The sequence below is a fragment of the Amblyomma americanum genome, chromosome 3, assembly GCF_052857255.1.
Source record: "Amblyomma americanum isolate KBUSLIRL-KWMA chromosome 3, ASM5285725v1, whole genome shotgun sequence".
Taxonomy (NCBI): domain Eukaryota; kingdom Metazoa; phylum Arthropoda; class Arachnida; order Ixodida; family Ixodidae; genus Amblyomma; species Amblyomma americanum.
The window spans coordinates 80,925,731-80,945,815 of NC_135499.1; the positions used below are offsets into that span (position 1 = coordinate 80,925,731).

At 50.2% G+C, this 20,085-nt stretch overlaps 1 pseudogene; it reads left to right on the forward strand.

Moving 5' to 3' along the window:
- The window catches only part of LOC144123855 (uncharacterized), a 32,213-nt pseudogene extending 15,160 nt beyond the window's left edge, over positions 1–17,053 (forward strand).
- Positions 17,054–20,085: the final 3,032 nt, after the last annotated feature.

Genomic DNA, 20,085 nt, shown 5'->3' on the forward strand with positions numbered 1-20,085 from the left:
CAAATCAAAGAAGGAGTTCTAAGTAACGTCCCTAGGGACGGAGAGAACGTAATAATGGCACTGGATATCAAAGAAGCTTTTGACAACGTAAGCCACGAAGCCATCCTGACAGGCCTGGACGACCTGAACTGCGGCAGGAGGGTCTTCGGTTACGTCAAAGCTTTCCTCTCAGATAGAACAGCGACGATAGGGCTGGGAGAACTCCGCTCGAAGTTCCACACCCCTAACAAGGGAATCCCCAGGGCTCGGTCATCTCACCTACGCTTTTTAACGTTGCAATGATCAGTCTTGCAAAACAACTTAAGGAAGTCGAAAGAATACACCATGCCATGTATGCCGACATCACCATCTGGACAAATACGGGCTCACTAAAAGAAAAGGAAGAAAGACAGCAGGAGGCCGCGACCTGCGTAGAGAACTACGTAAAAGCGAGAGGGCTAGCATGCTCCACCGAAATATCAGAACTGCTCAGAGTCTGGGGAGGGAACATATACCGCACAGTCCCGAACAGCGACGAGCTTAGGCTCAACGTCTACCTAGAGGGAAAACCCATACCAGAGGAAATACTCATAAGAATCTTGGGCATGTGGATACAATCAAACCAACGGTGTACACATGCACTTGCTCTACTCAAAGCTTCCACCCTACAAGTTGCCTGCATGACAGCGCACGTCTCCAATAAACGCTCGGGCATGCGCGAAGAAGACACGCTAAAGCTGGTCAGGAGCCTGGTGATCAGCCGAGTCACCTACAGTCTTCCATACTACAACCCAATCAAAAGCGAAATCCAACAGGTTGATGCGATTATACGCAAAGCATACAAAACAGCACTCCGTCTACCGCAATGCACATCCACAGAGAAGCTTTCAGCACTAGGACTTCATAACAACTTTGAAGAACTAAGACAGGCGCAACACGTCGCCCAGTTGCAGAGACTACAGCAGACTCCGTCTGGCAGGGAGCTTCTGCAGAAGTTGGGATGCAACGAACATATACAAGAAACCCAGCGAACCGCGACCATCCCGGACGGCTTACGGGGCACAATTAGAGTGACCCCCATCCCCAAGAACATGGACCCCAACTTACACGAAGGACGCAGAAAGGCGAGAGCCGAGTACATCCAAAAATCACTAGCCCGCCAGACAACAACGGTGTATGTGGACGCAGCCACATACCCCAGGAGGACGGGACAAAACAACCCCAACGCGGTAGCGGCTGTGATAAACTCGGACTTGCGGGGAATCATCAGCGCGTCGCTACGGGACTGCACGGTAGTCGAGGCTGAAGAAGTGGCCGTCGCTCTAGCGGCAGCGGAGGGCTACCGGACTTAGCGATCCTTAACAATACTAACCGACTCTCAAACGGCATGCCGAAACTTCATGTTAGGCAGAATAGGTCACAGAGCGCTCCACATACTCCACTGTGGGGACCGACCCGAACAAAGCACAGAAGAAGAACCAATAAAACATACGATAGTATGGACGCCGGCACACGCGGGAGTGGAAGGCAACCAAGCGGTCAACAGGGTAGATCGAGGGTACATTTTTATCGAGCTCCCCCCCCCCCCCTAAGCGACCTCGAGGAAGCCGAACCTGTCCCTAGAGATTACTCGGCAATCTTAAACCACTACAAGGGCTGTAGGAGACGGTACCCCCCACCACAAAAATCTCTCTCCAGGGAAGACGCCGTCGCCTGGAGGCTGCTACAGACGGGCTCATACCCGAATCTAAATACACTCAACAAAATACATCCCACACAATACCCAGCCAAATGCCCATGGTGCCATGAAACACCCACGCTCTATCACATAACGTGGGCTTGCCAGAAAATAGAGGTGGCACCAAAAATACCAAACCCGAGTGCGGAGCAGTCGTTGCAGCGTCTGAACGAGCGGGCTGCGGAGGTTGATTTGTCTGACGAGCGGCAGACGGGTTTGCATGGGATGCGCTGCACGGCTGATTCTATATCGGACGTTGTTACAGCGCTGGAGCATGCCGGGGACCACCGGGCGAGGCGTTCCGCGTGCGGGGGTGCTTTCAGGGAGCCCTGACTGCAATCGATGCCAGCTTGCGCGGCCTTGGTCTGTCGCTGAGCGCGGGCAAATCGGTGATCATGGCCTGCGTTTCGCGCTCGCGCGCGCACCTTGCGCCACTGTCACTGGACGCGACCCCGATTCTTTGAAGTAAATCGGTGCGGTCCATTGGTATAGACATCGACTTGCGCCTTTCCTTCCGCTCCGCGGCGACCAAGGCCTGTATGCAGATGAAGAGGATCACCGCCGCCGTGCACAAGCTCACAGCTCGAGGCCAGGGCATCTCCCAGCAAGCCGCGCTGCGGCTATACAATGCTGCAGCTGTCGGGGCGGTGCTCTATGCGCTGCCGCTCGTCACGGTACGCAAGCCGTGCTGGAAGAAACTCGAGCTCCAGCACCGCAAGTCCTTGCGCCTGTACCTTGGCATGCCCAAAAACTCGTAGTGCGCCGCAAAGTTGGCCGAGGCAGGAGCGTAACAACTTGAGCTCCAAGCAGCGCGCAGGGCACTCAATCACATCGACGAACTTCGCCGGGCATCGGACGGCGGCTCGCTGCTGCAGCGTATGCGCTCGCACCCGCACTCACGAATGGGCGCGGTGCTGCTCAAGTATGAGCAATTGACACAAGGCCCACCCCCCTACGGGTCCAGCGAGCCCTGGCCTGCTGCCTCGGAGGTACAGCGAGAGATCGTCGGCATTGCGGGAAAGCGGAGCACACCCCTCTGTGTTGTGCAGCAGCTGGCCAGAGCCGTCATACACGAGGAGCTGCAGGACCATCCTTCTCCTCGTGTGCACCGACGGCTCAGTGCCCCGCGACAGCTGCTCCCTTGCTGCGGCGGCTACCACCCCTGTCCTGCGACTGCACAGCCAGCAGCACGCAACCTTCCTGGGCTCCTCCACCACGGCGGAGTTGATGGTGATCCGGCTCGGGCTGGACCTGCTGCTCACCCTCGGCCCTCCGCCGCCCAGGAGTGCTCTGCTGTGCGACTCCCGCGCCGCCCTCAGCCGCCTGCAATTTAACGGCCGCGGTACTCCACTAGTGCGGGAAATTCGCTCGCGCATCGAGCGCCTCGCGCAGAGAGGACGTGCCGTGCGTGCACAGTGGGTGCCCGGTCACTGCGGCATCACCGGCAGCGAAGAAGTTGACGACCCCGCGACCGCTGCACGCCAACTACCTGCCAGCGATCTGCCCCTTGTGCTGGAGGACGTGCGTGCGGCCATCTACGACCACCTCCGAAAGCAGCACCCCGACCCACGCCTCGCAGGAGGTGAGCGCATCGACAGTATCACCGGCTGTCGCGGACTTACACGGTCACAACGTGCAATGATCCTCCGCGCGCGCATTGGCTTCGTGTGGCCCGGGGAACGACGGGTGCGTCCCGGAATCGCGACGAGTGATGTGTTTGTCACATATATTAAGGAGCCTAAATTAAATTTTAAAGGAAAAAGGTGTGAAGGAGACGACGCGAATTAACCGAAGAATAAAGAAGAGGAAGAAGAAGCATTCGGTGAGGTGGAGAGAGATGATTGGTGGAGAAGAGAAGACGACGACAAGGCATACGTGGACTAACACCGAGGCTATAAAAGGGCGAGTGAGAGCGAGGCTCGGGGGGGGGGGGGGACAGCAGAGAAGCGGAGGCTCCGGCGGGTGAGGGACACATCGGTTGGAAGAGAGCGACGCCGGCTACTGCTCCGGTGAGCTTGCGTTCTACATCGCATCGTGGACTTCCTGCCGTGCCTGAGCCTGTTCCGGGGAGTCAACGGAAGACGCTACCACCTGCTACGGCCAGGGGTATCTCCAGCGCTGTTGCCACCCATCCGGGTGGTGCCCCCAAAGCCAACAACACCGGCATCACCTCCACGGGCGCTTGGACCTGGAGCTGGTACGACGCAGCCAGCGACGCCAGCCCAAGCACGGCGAACGCCGCCTCGATGCCGCGTACTGGATCCATACAACGCCGCAGCCCCACCGAACCAACCGTGAGCACGAACGCCGACCGCTAATAGTAGAACACTAGTAGTAGACGCCAGTAGCAGTGTGCCCGGGTCGTGTGTATTTATAGTCTTTGTGCTTTGTGTTTTGTTAGTTTTGTGTTCTAGTGTGTGTGCTACGTAGGGTGTATTAAATGTGCGTTTGTGTGGGTACACCCGTCGCTTAGTCCATTCTTTCGGTCCGAGTGTTCTCCGGGGAGATCCGTGACAGTGTTCGACGGATGCGGTGCAGTGGGAACACTAAACCACCTACTCCTTCACTGTGCCGCGTTCGCCGATGCTCGTCGCGATATGCTCGCGGCCTATAGGGCGCAGGGCATACTACCAGAATCCATCAAGACGCTATTGTGGCCGCAGGGCAGTGCGGGCCCTCGTGAGCGAACATTGGTGAGCATCTGTGCATTCCTCGAACACATGGGCTTGACATCCCGTCTGTTCTACACGCGGTAGTTACACGCAGTGACCGAACGCTCCGCGAGTTCTACCTTGAACGATTAATAACTGGACGCCCCACTCCACTTGTAGCCAACACAGTGCTGTGCGCGTGTGTGATTTAATTCCTCTAAAATGAACCAATCACGCGCACAACCTGGACACATTTCTTATTGTGTAAATAGTTTGTACATATTACTCCTCCCCCTATCCTCTCTTCTCGTCCCCTCACCTCTTTCATTTCGTTTCCCCATTCTGCCTGCTATCCTTTATTTGCGCTGTCCCAGCTCAGGTGCTTCATTATCGATGGCAGATGCCGGGGCTAGCAAAAATATTTTCCTTCCCTTTTACTATTATTTTAATAAACAACCACTACCACCACCACCACCGAGTGCGGAGCAATGGGAAGGAATGCTCTCCAGCGACCGTCAGGATGTCCAACTTGGGCTAATCCGGCGAGCACAGCTGGCAGCGGCATCCATGGTGAAAAAAACAGCGCACAAGCAGACACAGACAGAAAGAAGGGAACAAGCGCTGAACTAGCAACTGAGGTTTTTCTGCCCCAGAAAAACTAATAAAACTGTGTAAAGCGACAAATCCAATGAAAAAGCCTCGTCCTGGATGCAAAATCAACCACCAGAATCCTTTTGTTGCATGTGATCAGGGTGTTGTTTATGAAATTAAGTTACCGTGTGGAAGCAGATACATCGGCCAGACCGGTCGGTGTCTTAACGAAAGATTACTGGAGCATAACAACAATGTAAGATCCATTGCTTCATCAGGTTTTCTGGCTAAGCACTGTCACCGTTGCAATCATAAACCTGCCTGCATACCCGACCTTCACGGCTGCAAAATCCTGGCACGAAACAAGTGCACAATAACACGGGAAATTATCGAGGCTAGGGCGATAGCAAAAGCGGAGGACTCATGTGTCAGCACCCCGTCTATCCTTCTTTCAACAAAAGAGATGGAATTCTTGGATATGCAACGTTAAGCGATGATTTTGGATGCTGGCCTTTTATGTGCTGTTTATATGTTTTTTGAATGCTGTATGCTGTGCTGTATATATTTCGCCATGCTTCTCAATAAAGCGGCATCCAGCGGAGCCCTGGACTAGGGGCAGAAGACCATTGCTAAGAAGACGGACGACACACCTGACTCCGCCAAATTGCTCACCTACTTCCTAGAGCTCAATAAACGTTTTCCTTCCTTCCTTCCTTCCGCGTTCAAGAAAGTCTCATGCTTTCCAATTCCTGCACCTACCTACTCTCTAGAGCTCAATAAACGTTTTCCTTCCTTCCGCGTCCATGAAAGTCTCATGCTTTCCAATTCCTGCACGTAAGCAGAAACGTTAATAATAATTGGTTCTGGGGGAAAGGAAATGGCGCAGTATCTGTCTCATATATCGTTGTACACCTGAACCACGCCGTAAGGGAAGGGATAAAGGAGGGAGTGAAAGAAGAAAGGAAGAGGTGCCGTAGTGGAGTGCTCCGCAATAATTTCGACTACCTGGGGATCTTTAAAGTGCACTGACATCGCACGGCACACGGGCGCCTTAGCGTTTTTCCTCCATAAAAACGCAGCCGCCATGGTCGGGTTCGAACCCGGGAACTCCGGATCAGTAGTCGAGCGCCCTAACCACTTAGCCACCGCGGCGGGGCTAAGCAGAAAAGTTCCCTTGGATTTTTGAAATTGAAAATTTTAAATTCGTTTTTGGGGAAAGGAATTGGCACAGTATCTGTCACATATCGGCGGAGACCTGAACCGCGCCTTAACAGAAGGGATAAAGGAGGGACTGAGAGAACAAAGGAGAAAAGAGGTGCCGTAGTGGAGGGCATAATTTCGACCACCTGGGGATTTTTAATGTGCACTGACATCCTACAGCACACGGGCGCCTTTGCGTTTCGCATCCATCGAAACGCTGCCGCAGCGGTCGGATTCGAGCTCGGGTACTCCGGATAAGTAGTCGAGCACCCTAACCACTGATCCATCGCGGCGGGTTCAGAATTTTTGATGCGTGTGTTTTGAGGAAAGGTAACGTTTCGCACGAAAGGCCGCAGTAGCTCCCAGATTACAGACTGGCTGCTTTATTTCACCCTACAGTCTCATGCTTTCACCCCACCTTTCCTCCTCATTGTAACCCCTGTGGCGTGCCCAGATCCACACTTTTCCACTGCCTTTGAGAATGTCCTTCCCCACAGACAGTATCCCCATCCCTAATCCCACTCTTTCTTCCTGGGAGGCTGCTTTATGGACCCCTCAGCCCACCGGCCAGAAATGACTGGTAGATCGGGGCTTTATGTGAAGCACAAGCCCGTGGACTCCTGGACCAGTAGGGGATCACCTTGTAAGATTTTTTTGCAAAGCGAAAGATTTACTTTCCGCGAACTTGCGATTTCGCCGCGGCGGAGCTCGGAGGAGGCGCAGGACGTTATAACGCGCGCCTCGCCGCGGATATTAGTCTCTCGATCCCTAGTCAGGTGTTGCGCCACTACGCAGCGCCGTGCCTTTCCTCGAAATCCAACTTTCAATTTTAAGTTTTCTGTTCTTCTTTCCCTCCAACCTTGATCTCTTCCTTTACGGCGCGATTCGGGTGTCCACCGAGATATGTGAGACGGTTACTGTGCTATTTGCTTTCCTCAAAAAGCAAACAATGCAAGTGAGCCGACCGCGTTCATACAGTTCAATGGCGTTGACAACTTTGCAAACGCCGTTCATTTTCACGAAAGGAAAGGCGCACAGCCGGCTTCGAGGGGCAGTGGCGACCTCAGTCTCGCTTTCATATACGTGGCGTTGTCCGGCTGCAAAAGCCTGCTTTGATCCCGTTCCGCACATTGGATAGGCAGCGTGCCCTCCCTGCAACCCTGGGAGGTGGCATGCAGTTGATCGCGAGATACTGATCACCAAATGAACGCTGCGGCTTAGCTATTCCTGCAGTGCTGCATGTCAGCCACAACGCTGTCAGGGCTAATGCATTTAGGCCACATCTCTCTTTCACCACCGCCACATGTATCACAGCACGAATGAGGCGTCTGCATATCCAGGGAGCCAGTTATGCTCCCTTCCTTTGCTCAAAGCCATCGCCGTCTAGAACATTGTCAACGCCCGCGCCAATGAACATAGTGAGCTCCGACGTCTTTCGTTTTGTATAGCATGAATTAGCTTAGATAATTCACATTAATTTTTTAATCTGTTCACAGTTGCTTCCACCCATCCATCCAAGATCCCGATATCTCGGTTGCCACCTCAGCACCACGAAAGCATGTGTTTTGAAGCATGTCTATTGAGGTAACATTTTTGACGAAAGGAAAGGGTGCAATTTGTGTGAGATTTTGATATCTTTTGCATTTTGAAAAAAAAAAAACATTGGCTGTGGTTTAGCTCTGGTTAACCCGAGTTGAATTGCGAAAGCTTCGTTTCCTAGGAACGTCATCTACGCAGCCTCTCATTCCTTCGCTCTCGAGAACTCAAACCGGTCTCTTCCGCAGTTGAAGTCACTCCGGGACGTGGCACGACTTCTAGAATCGTCTTCGTTACGACGCTTCTCGAGTCGCGCGGCGCCTTCTCCTGGCGTCTCTTGAGCGCGTTGTCTCTTCCTCGCTCCGTTCTGTCGTTGTTGCATCTCTTACGCGCTCCCCATAGCGACTACACTGAGACGAAGCGCGTATATATATATACCTCGCGAGGCAACACCTCCTCTCTCTCTACCGCAGCGGAGCATATCTGGTGGACCCAGCGGCCACAGCGGTGCCATCTGATTGAGCGCGGCTGCGGTGTTGCTAGGAAACGGCGGCTCAAGGTCGTTCGTCGGCCACTGCATGCGGCATACCGTGCGACGAGCCGAAATGGCTCGCTGGCTGGCGCAGTAGTAAAGCTTTGGGTTTAAAAATGGTTTTTGGGGAAAGGAAATGGCGCAGTATGTCGCACATATCGGCGGACACCTGAAAAGTGCTGTAAGGGAATTTATAAAGGAATCACTCAGAGAATAAAGGAGGAAATAATTGCGGTAGTGGAAGGCTCCGGAATAATTTCGACCACCTGGGGTCTTCAACGTGCACTGACATGGCACAGCACACGGGCACCTTAGCCTTTCACATCCATCGAAACGCTGCCGTCACGGTTCGAAACCCACCGCAAGGGCTGTTTTTCGATGGACCCGAAACGCTAAGGCGCACGTTTGCTGTGCGAAGTGCACGTTAAAGATACCCAGGTTTGCATTTTGCTTCCAAATTTAGCGGACAATCTGTTAGACGACAAAGCTCATTAATGCTTTCGGATAAAAAATAATGAAATAACAGTGAATTCTAGAAACCGCGAACAACAAATAGAAAAAAATAGCTGCGGTTCAACTATGCTCAACCTGGTTAGAGAGCAAAAGCTGTATTGTATCGGGCAACTACACGCGGCTTGGTGTCTGTAACGTTGAGTGCGTTTCGCACACTGGATAGGCCGCGCGTCCAACCTACAATCCTGGCACGTGACAGTTAAAATATTGGCTGATCGCGAGTGGTTAGTCGGCAATAATGCATGCAGCCCACATTTCTCTCTCACCACCGCCACACACCTCAAAGCGCGATTGAGGCGTCCAATGCTCCACCCATCTCCAATTTTCTTCGAAAGCAAAGGTAAGGCACATAACTTGCCTCCTGGGACAGCGGACATCTCAGTGGTGCTTTAACATACGTAGCGTTAGTGACAGATGTGCGTTGCATGCTTTGGCGTTTACAACATTCTAGCAGAAACGCGCCACTGAAGCTATAGACCGTCGATGCTCATGTGTTCATTGCGTTGGCGCTTAAAGCGTAGACTGCGATGATTTTAGAAGGTAGGCGCATAACTGGCTCTCTGGGACAAAGATTATTGTGGGGCTATAAAATGAACGAAAAATAAAGTGTCCCTGCCCGTGCCAGGGACATTTTATTGTTCTTTTTATCTTCCCGCAATAATTTTTGTCACAGGGAGCCAGTTATGCGCCTTGTTTTTTTTTTCAAAATCATCGCTGTCTACTCTTTAAGCGACACCGCAATGAATACATGAGCATCGACGATCTATAGCTTCAGTAGCGCGTTTCTGCTACGACGTTGTGATCACCAGCGCATGCAACGCACATCTGTCACTGACTACGTATGTTAAAGCACAACTGAGATTCCCACTGTCCCAGGGGGCAAGTAATGAGCCTTTCCTATGTTTTCGAAGAAAATTGAAGATTTTGTTTTTTTTTGCAAATTGGTTTTGAGGAAAGGAAATAGCGCAGTAACTGGTGGACATGCAAACAGCCCCCGGCAGCGGTGATGGCGCATGGCGGAACACCTGTGGCTCGGCTGAAGGTCGCCTGAAAGTCTAGCTCCGACGTACGCGAAACGCTCCGCAGCTAGTCGCAGTGAAGCTTTCGCTTCAAAAACTACGGGTGCGGCCGAACGTACACAGCTGAGGCAAATGCGCAAATTCGAGCGGCAGCCGCTTAAACAGATTATCAAGACGTAGAAAAATGTCAGCAGCAATTACAACCCGCAACGACCAAAACGCTTTGCGCCACTTGGTAATCCTCTACCACCATACCTTATATGACGCTCAACGAACGCACTTGTACAAAAAACACGGCGTCCATATCGATCAATAAATTTTCGAAAAATGTTGACCGCACCGTGGGCATCACAAGGCGTATTAAACAGAGGTTCCAAGGAAGCAAACCACCTGCAAGAAAGTACGTTCACTACACAAGTACGGCCGCTCAGTACCTATAACGCAGTAACTATTTGACCAATAGACAGAAAAAGACAGAAGCAAGCACTGGAACGCTCGTTACTGTGTATACGTCTGATCGTGTACACGCAGAGAAACGCAGTGGTTACAGCAACGCGACATGACCGTGCATTAATCACAGTACTTCATTTTTTCCGCCCTCAACACTCGTGCAACACCATTTTAGCCGACATGGCGACCAGTACACTCAAATAAACATAACACCTGAGGAATAGAGCAGGCACTAGCGATTGGTACAGAGGGTAAACTCACCATTAAGTAAACGACTCTGAAGTGCGCCAACGTGAAAGCGATGCTATCTTACCTATTTCGCGCGAGGTGGTCAAGCAGAAACTGGCCGCTCACATCTCGTCAACACGGCTCCGCGCAGACAGTCCAGGGCAAAAGTTCTCACGCACACGGCGCATTCATCAAGAGTCAAAACGCGGACACTACCGCAGCACTGCTCACTGCATAGTTCCCAAAGTGCACATGCAGGCGCACAACTCGCAATGTCGTTACCAGCGCAGCCGAAGCGATCTCTTCGTCGTGACGAACCTCCGTGTTCCTCGTACCCTCGGCGACGTCTCCCTTGCGGAGCGACACGATGTAAGGCTGTTTCACACTGAAAGGGAAACTGGGACGCGCGGCCGCCGCGATTTGCGGTAGAATCTGCGGCAAAGACGCTTGCGCAGAACAAGCACGGGCACGGCCGGCTGCTGTTTCCGCGCATGCGCCTCGAAGCACCAATCCAATCCACTTCTCGCCCACAGCGGTACTCCAGTAGACGCGGCCACGCGCTCCCAGTATCTATCTAAGTGTGAAACAGCCTGTACTCAGCCTATCAGAAACAACGTCCTGGCGAAAACGACATGCTCTGCACAAGTCACGCCGCGATCACAGCTCCACCGTTCCCAGGCCCACTTCGAGCACACGACCTCTTCACGAATTCCCTGCGTCGCTGACGCCATATCGCAGCTGTCCGTAAAAATTGCACATCCTGATTCCCGTGCAGGAAACGCTAGGGCGAATTCAAGCGGTGTTGGGACGCCGGACAATGAAGTTTCTTTTCTCTTAAACGGCGCAAGCTACACCTTTTGCGACCACACTAATCGGCAGCACTTTACGCCCATTAAAGGAGCCAGCGAACTTGCATGACAAACTACTAAAGTGACGCCTTCCGGCCACCCTCCAGGTCGTTCAGGTGTCCTGCGCAGCTACAAGAACGTCTTGGACGACGACCGACAATGTCGGTATCGCGTGAAATACGGCAGCTTTGCTATCGGCACCGCGCTATCATACTTCATATATAGTACACTCACCACCGCTCAGATCAGACCACAGCCGCTCTCAACAAAGGAAATCCGGCCAGCCTGCACCAGGCCGACTATTGCTCCTACCACCAGTCCCGCTTCTACCGGCCTCCTGAGACGCGATTCTGGCCACAGAATGTGGCCCCGCCGCGGTGGCTCAGTGGTTAGGGCGCTCGACTACTGATCCGGAGTTCCCGGGCTCGAACCCGACCGCGGCGGCTGCGTTTTTATGGAGGAAAAACGCTAAAGCCCCAACTCGATGGACGCATTCTACGCGTACCGGCTGAGCGCCTACGCGCACGGGCGTACGCTGGATCCTGTCTGCGCATGCGCAAAGCGAGACGCGCGCGTTGCTAGATATCTGTTCATGTCAGATATTTTCGGCCCTGGCGGCGCGCTGGCGCACGCGCCGGAAGTGGCTCGCTGGTTTGTGGCCAATGAGAGGGCACAGTTCCCCCAATATCCGGAATGAGCCTCCGTGGCGCGCCGACTGATTTTTTTGTCAACGTGCTGCGACAGCCCCCTGCGAAAACATGTTGTACCTAATAAGCAATGAAAAATTAATCGCTGCTGTTGAGAGGCGCCGCTCGCTGTGGCTTGCCAGCCACAAACATCACAAAAATAAGCTCGTTACGGCAGCGTCCTGGAATGAGGTGGCGGCGGAAATAATGCCGGGAACACAATGTGAAGGTAAGCAGGCACATTGCTCATGACGAGCACTTCATGATTGTAATGTTCTTAAGATTCCTCATGTTTCAATCACGCAGAGAACGTTCACCACATTCAGAAGCGGTGGAAATCTCTCCGCGATAAGTTCCGCCGGATTTTCACGGCGGACCAGCAGGCCAAAAAGAGCGGCGCCGGCGCCGAGGACATGGAGGCTAGCGACGTCGGTTGGGCCTATTATGAAATGCCGTCCATGCAATGCTATGGCGATGATGCTGTTGGTTAAAATAAAGACATGAGAAAACTGCACTGAAATACGTGCCAGTTTGAATGAAAAGCTACTATTAAAACTGCAGTTCAGTTTATATGTTACATAACTTGCCTTGCTACTTTCAAAATCTAAAGATTTCAAGTGGCAGTCTAACTGTTTTGGCCAGTTCCAATCTATGAGGTCTAGCAACAACGTGCTAGTGCGCGCACGAGCGCGAGTCAGCGACAGGCTATGGAGGTGCACACCACTTGCGACGCCCGTCGCGACGCGGCGCTGGGCGCACAGGCGCTCTGCGCGTACGCGTAGGATGTGCCCATCGAGTTGGGGCTTAAGGCGCCCGTGTGCTGTGCGATGTCAGTGCACGTTAATGATCCCCAGGTGGTCGAAATTATTCCGGAGCCCTCCACTACGGCACCTCTTCTTCCTTTATTCTTTCACTCCCTCCTTTATCCCTTCCCTTACGGCACGGTTCAGGTGTCCAACGATATATGAGACAGATACTGCGCCATTTCCTTTCCCTCAAAACCAATTATTATTAATATTATCACTGAATGTGGTTGCAGTCATGTGCTCATTGCGGTGACTCTCGTAGCAACGCGCCTAATAACGGCGCCGTGCCGACAGAGGAAGTTGTTTGGAGAGTGCCGGGCCGACGCGCCATCAGCTTGACACAGCTTAACCATGGTTTCGCAAGGAAGTTCCCTCGCAGCTATGTAGAAACGAAGATAGCCGCACAAGATCGAGTAGTGTACATTGACGCCACACTGTATCCATGGAATCGCACCCAAAGCATCAAGAAAACATTTTCGGTTGTAACAACGAAGGAAGGTGACCTCATCAGCGGTGCATCCACGAGAGATGGAACGATAGCTGAGGCAGAGGAGATAGCCGTAGCCCTAGCGGCAGCCGAGGGCTATCGCACCAACAAATCTCTCACAATCTTAACTGACTCCCAGGAAGCGTGCAGACGCTACATGGCAGGAAGAATCAATAAGAAAGCACTAAAGATACTCTTGAAAACGAAGAAAACCAATGAAAATATCCAACATAGGATCTACTGGGTACCAGGACACGCCGGAATCAAAGGCAATCTGAAGGCAGACAAGCTAGCTCGCGAGCTCACTACCCGAGCTGGTGCGTCAAATGCCACGGACGGCCCGGGGATGACGGTGGAGCTCACGTACGCAGCTATCCTCAACCTCATTAAAGGTAGAAGGCGCAAATACCCCCAGCCACACCCTCAGCTAACACAATACGAGACGACATGCTGGAGAAGACTCCAAACAGGGACCTTCTACAACCTTCATGTCCTACATAAGATGTATCCAGAGCAGTATAGGGATACATGTCCGTGGTGCGGGGCAACGCCCACGTTATATCATATCACATGGGAATGTACACACAATGTAGCGTTCCGAAATAATAAAGACCCAAATGCGGAGCAGTGGGAGGACCGGCTAACCAGCAGCCAGCTTAAGGTCCAAAGGGACCTAGTGAGCCACGCATGCCGGATGGCCAGGGACGGTGGTGCCTTGGACTAGGGGCGCCAACCACGCGCAGCCTGGAAGACATCGGCAGTGTCCGGGCACGCAACCAAACCTCTCAATTGGAACAATAAAGTTTACTCTCTCTCTCTCTCTCCCTCGCAGCATTACTGAAGCGAAAGCTTTGCTTTGGCTATGGGCGACCGGGCGTCCCATCGAAGAGAGGCAGCGTCCCGCTGAACGCATTAGTGCACCGGTGGTCTATGCAGAATACACTTTCTTCCCGCGCGTTAAAGATCCGCAGGTGACCGAAATTATTCCGGAGCCCTCCACTGCGGCAACTCTTTTTTCCTTTCCTTTCTCGCTCCCTCCCTTCTCACTTCCCTTACGGCGCGGTTCAGGTGTCGACCGATATGTGAGAGATACTGTGCCATTTCCTTTGCCCAAAAAAATTGGCAGTGGCCTATCTCGGTAATGCCAGGATATACGTAGCGAGAGGTACGTTTCCCTGGCTAAGCTTGTGGCCACTGTATGTTTAGCAATGAGAGACATTTGGTATGAACATCTTTTATTCATTTTGCTTGACAGAGATAAAGACTGCCCGATGAACTGTGAAGTAGCATGCATCTGTCTCAATTTTGTCGATACAGTATTTAGATATGGTAGAGTCTCTTTAGTATAAAGCTCTATAGTAGTTCCCCATTGTGTATTCTGAACGTGAGGGTCCGAAACGATACCTTGTCTCACGTACACAGAGACTCCAGCGTTCTTATTTGTTTCAAGCCAATAGACCATATGCGAAATGCGCAGCGCCATCTCGTTCACAAGTTGAGAGTTAGGTCCGCCATCTTGGTAATGGCGAGAAAGCAGCATAACCGCCATTACTCTACGGGAAGCGGAGACTGTATGCGCAATGCCAGCGCGAATTCACAAGCCGCAGATCGACCCACATCGTATAGCGAAAATGCCGACGCACTGTAAACAGCGAGGACCCAAGGATCCAGGCGGTAACAAGGTGCGTGGTGTTTACTTTCACACTCGTGTAATCAGTGCCCGAGAGGTAGGGAAACATCGGACGTACCCGGTACCCCTTATTAATAGTCGTCTCAGTGAAAAAAAAGATAAAGAGCCTCGAGTTGACTACAAATGACAATACCGGTTAGAGAAGTACCGTGTTGTACCTTAACCGATGTTAGTGAAAGTTGTGAAAGGTTTTCTTTCCTTCACGCGTCAACCCGGCGGTGTGCCCGTGTTATCTGCATGTACAGCAGCACAACTTTTTTTTTTTTACCCAGCCGCCGTGACACCAGCCGTGTCCTCCGAGCAAATTCAGATGCCGTGAATGTGCAAAGGCTGTAAATATTATGGACATGGCGGTCGCTCTTGTAAGCCCGTAGTCACAAGGGCGTGTATTAATGCCGAGCGTTGCTCAGGTACAGGCTAACCTTCGCGCCACGATTGAGATGCCGGATAGTGCGGATAAAGCGGTGGACGCACATTCTCGCGTCGGGGACTTACGATCGTGATCAATTACCGCTCTTACGCGGTCCAACTAACCGAACCGCACTGAGTTTGCCGAGCTCTAGCGCACAACACGATCGCCTACGATTGCAGCCGATCGCAATTTGTTTAATAATCCGCAACGCGAAAAATCGCGATTGAAAGTGCCCGCTGGAAAAATATGCATATTGACCACAACAGCCTGGTAACAAACACTTGCACCGTTGCGGTTCAGCTATGTTTATTATCAGGCGGAGGATTTTTAAATGTCGCGCGCTGGTCAAAATATTCATGTATAGCAAATATAGGTTACTGATTAATTATTTGTTGATAAAGATATTAACTACATGTATATCTCTTGAAACTTGCAGGCTTCTTATCATCGCTTCCCAAGAGATGCCACATTATACAAAGAGTGGATCATCGCCATCAAGCGCGACGAAGGGAAATACTTCAAGGTGACAAAATGCACAAGAGGGTGTTCAAGTCATTTCCTGCCATCAGACTTTATTCCTGGTGTATCATGCGTCAACAACTTACTGCGACAAACAGCTTACCCTAGTGTGTTCAGCTTTGGAAAAAAGCAACAGCTTCGCATATCACCCAAGAAGCGAACATTGAGTGCCTGTCCACAAGCACATCAGATTTCAGATTCAAGCTGTTGCTCAAGCACTGACTGTAGAAGACAGTGCAGCAGAATTTTTTGGCGACCAGTCTACTGATCGATCGTCTGCAGCAGCTCTAGAGTGCGAAGCACATGAAACCGAGAGAGACACCGCCAGCTGTTCACCTGCTTCTGTTACAACCCCTTTATTGGGTAGTGGCGAGCCTATCAGTGAAGTGGAATGTCTCGAGGGTGTGGTTGCCGCGCAGGCAAATGAAATAGACAGACACAAATATGAATGTGAAGTCTTCCAGGAGCAGCTGCTCCAGAGGAAGAAAGAGCTCCACTTTTCACTCCAAGAAAATCACCGCCTCACTCCACGTCTTGAAGAAAAAGAAATTAAAACAAGCTTTGGCATTGACCGTTTTAAACACTCAAATGAGGACTTCTTTGCTTACACAGGGATACCATCATACCAGCACTCCCTGGAATTGATGACTTACACCAACCCCGGAAAGAATGGGAGTAACGTTTTGAGGAATGCTGGAATCAAAGCCAGCGGAGGCCGACGGCGGAAGCTGACGGCAGAAAATGAACGGTTCCTCGTACTTGTAAGGCTTCGTCTCGTCCTCTTCGAGCATGACCTGGCACACAGATTTTGGGATCACTCAGTCAACAGTGTCACGTATATCTGTGTCATGGATTAACTTCATGTACATAAGACTGCAAACTACCACTCTGGGTATCAAGAGCGGTAATAGACGCAACAATGCTTGCAGCATTCAGCACGTATTCAACAACAAGGGTTATTTTGGATGCAACAGAGACAAAGTCTAAGGTGCCCTCCTCACTGTCTCTCCAGTCGAGCTCCTACTCTACTTACAAGACTTCAAATACCTTTAAAGACCTCATTATTGTTTCACCAAACGGCTTAGTGAGCTTTGTGTTAGCTGTACACAGGTTCTATCTCAGACACGGAGGCCGTACTGAAAAGTGGATTTCTGAACCTCTAGTTTGACAAAAATGATTGTCATGGCAGACAAGGGGTTCTTGATTGATGTCCTTTTGGCAAGCAAAAATGTTAAGCTGAACATTCCGCCATTTCTGCACAGGAATGCCCTCTCTGAAAAACAAGTCAAGGAAACTAAGGAGATTGCTTCATTGAGGCGACCCATGTAGAAAGAAGAATAAGGGGGGTCTAATCATTTCATATATTTGACCGGCCGATCCCACTCACACTGGCTCCCATAATCAATCAAATCTGGACTGTGGCTGCTATTCTCACAAACTTTCAAAGCCCTTTGAACAAACCTTCACAACCAAGCAGGCAACAGCTGGCACCTCCAACAGAGCTGATGAATGAATAACTTAAAGGATGACCTCTATTCACTGCCTCAAACTATGCAGCAAGATAACACAGGAGCAGAAACTTTCCTCACCCCCCCAATCAGAGGGCACAAGGACTCGAGTATTACGACTCAAATTCTGTGCAATCCTGTACGAAAAACAAGTGTAATAAAGGAAAACTAGAGTGATGCACTAAAATGCTGTACTGATGGGCCCCACTCATGACAGCGACCACTTGGCACCTAGATGATTGGCCAAAATTTTGCTCCTTAACAAGGGCTGGTGCCATCATGCGGTAGGAATTTCGGTTCATTTTGTTTGGGAAGTGGCCACAAAATGCACAGCTTGCAGACTATGCAGGCGTGCTTGTTTTAATACGTTTGCATTGTACCATAAATGTTTCTGTATATATATATATATATATATATATATATATATATATATATATATATATATATATATATATATATATATATATATATATATATATATATATATATATATATATATATAGTGTTGCCGGGTATTTGTCAGTTGCAATGATATATGCCAACCGTTTCTGAATTGTGATGACCAAATGTACCTGTTGCACTGTATACCTTGTAAGGAAGCGCAGACCTCGTCAAGCCTTGTTTGGCTTTTTTGTCTGCGTTTTCCTCAGTATCCTTAATACTGAAATTAATTTGATGGATTGATTTTGAAGAAATTTTAAGTAATCAATAAGTGAGCATCTTTCCCACTTCTTTCCTGCCCCCCTTGAGCACAATATGATTCACAAACTAGCCCAAAAATCAACCGTTTTATTCTATGTCACGAAGCCTGCTCTCAACAAGAGCTAGTTTTTGAAGGTTAATTTGCTGCTGATCTCGTTAAACTTAAAAATAGCTTTCATATGTCTTTATTTTATTTATGAAGGAAATGCAAAAATATAGAATGGGTGATGAAAAGAAAAGCTAAGGAATGGCCAGGAATATAAAGGAAGCCATTGTCTAGCACAGAAGTCTTATATATAAAAAATCGCTAGCTGCAATAAGTGTAGATCACTACAATGAAGAAAAACAAGTGTTCAAACCACAGATGATTGCAATCTCAAAATAATACCCCAGCAGTGTTGTGAGCAGCAAAGTAAGGCACAGCATTACTGAAAAAGAACTCATCCAACTGTGCCTTAACATTGTTCCACTTCCCTTGATCAAAATAAATGCGCTCCACAGCCGTCCACGTTTCAGAAAAGACTACAAAGTCTGTGCATTTGCATTCTGTGACAGCCATCTGTACTAAAACTTGGTAAAAATACTCATCATCTCTCTTGAGCTGAGGTGTAACATCAACAAAAGCAAGACAGAAGTTTTTGCTGGTTACAGTGTTAGCTTCACTGTCCTTCAAAGAGTAGAGGCATGTTATCTCCACAACGCCATAGGTTCTTCTTCCGGGTCAAAAACCAACCTATCCGGGCTTGCACCTAGCCATGGAAAGCCAGGGTGCACAGCAAAGCCACAATATTGCAAGGTCACATTGTGTCCTGCAGCTCTCATTGTAGCGGCATATCGCTCTGCTGCAAAAGCCTCATTTTTTTCCCATACTGTACAGCCCGTACCCGGGACAGATCCTTTTGGTCCAAGAGATTCCTTAAACCTTTCTCTGTCCATTCTTTCCGCTTCATGGCCTTGCCAAAGGTAGATGCTGTGAGGCGGTGTCGTCGTGCCGAGTGCCACTTGTCGGTCAGGGCCTGCTGTCTGGTATTTGCTTCTAGCTCCTGGGCATCTTCAGGACGAAGCTGAAGGTGCTAGGAAAGAAAAACGATATTATGTATTTCCCGCAAGTTTTCATTTTATTGCATTTCAGCAGTTCTCAATAATCCTGCTTGGGGCACATCCAATCTTTTTCGACTTTTGCTAGTAAAAGTGCATCAGATGACGCTAATGTGAGCATGCAAAATGTTGATCGATTCAATGGCCAAACTGATATTTTCACAATTCACTGCAAGCCAGTCATCTTTCATGCCTTTTTGTCAGCCGCCGCACAGCTGTTTGTGTTGTTATATCATGATTCAGAGTTGTTTCAGATTTTTGGCCTATTCTACGAAGTGTTAACAAGACACCGCCTTACACTAGGCCATCTACAATGGGTGGAGCGGGAGAAATAAATCACCCTCTGTCGCGGGCATCATAATCACTGTGCAGCATTTGGCTGCGACAATGGCAACATAAAGTTCGAACTGTTGGCTGTGCAAACATGCGGCATGCTTCACGGCTTAGTATTCTCAAACACTTCATTCTGAGAGAAAACATGAGCCATGACCTGGATGGTCACCTTGGCTGTAAATGGAAAGTACTAGACCGCAACCAGAGGGAAGAAAAGTGCTGCTTCATTATGAAATTTAAGTTCAATTTCACCACTAACTGGTATTTTTTGTGAATTATTAAGCTAAACTGCCTATAGCAAAGGGCTGATTGCATGGCTTAACAAGGCTATCACTGTGGTTGGTAAATAAGCATATTAAAATTCCAATCACCACGCTGGTTCCTTACCCTGTACGACTGCCCCTGGCACTCGTCAAAAGTAATATGGAAGCTAGGTGAGCTCTGACTGATGCCCATTACTTTCAATGCACATTATGTGAATGACAAACTGCACTAATAAAAAACTGGAAACGCAACAGAAAAAGAGGAAGAACACACAGCTGGCTGTGAATCAGTCAAT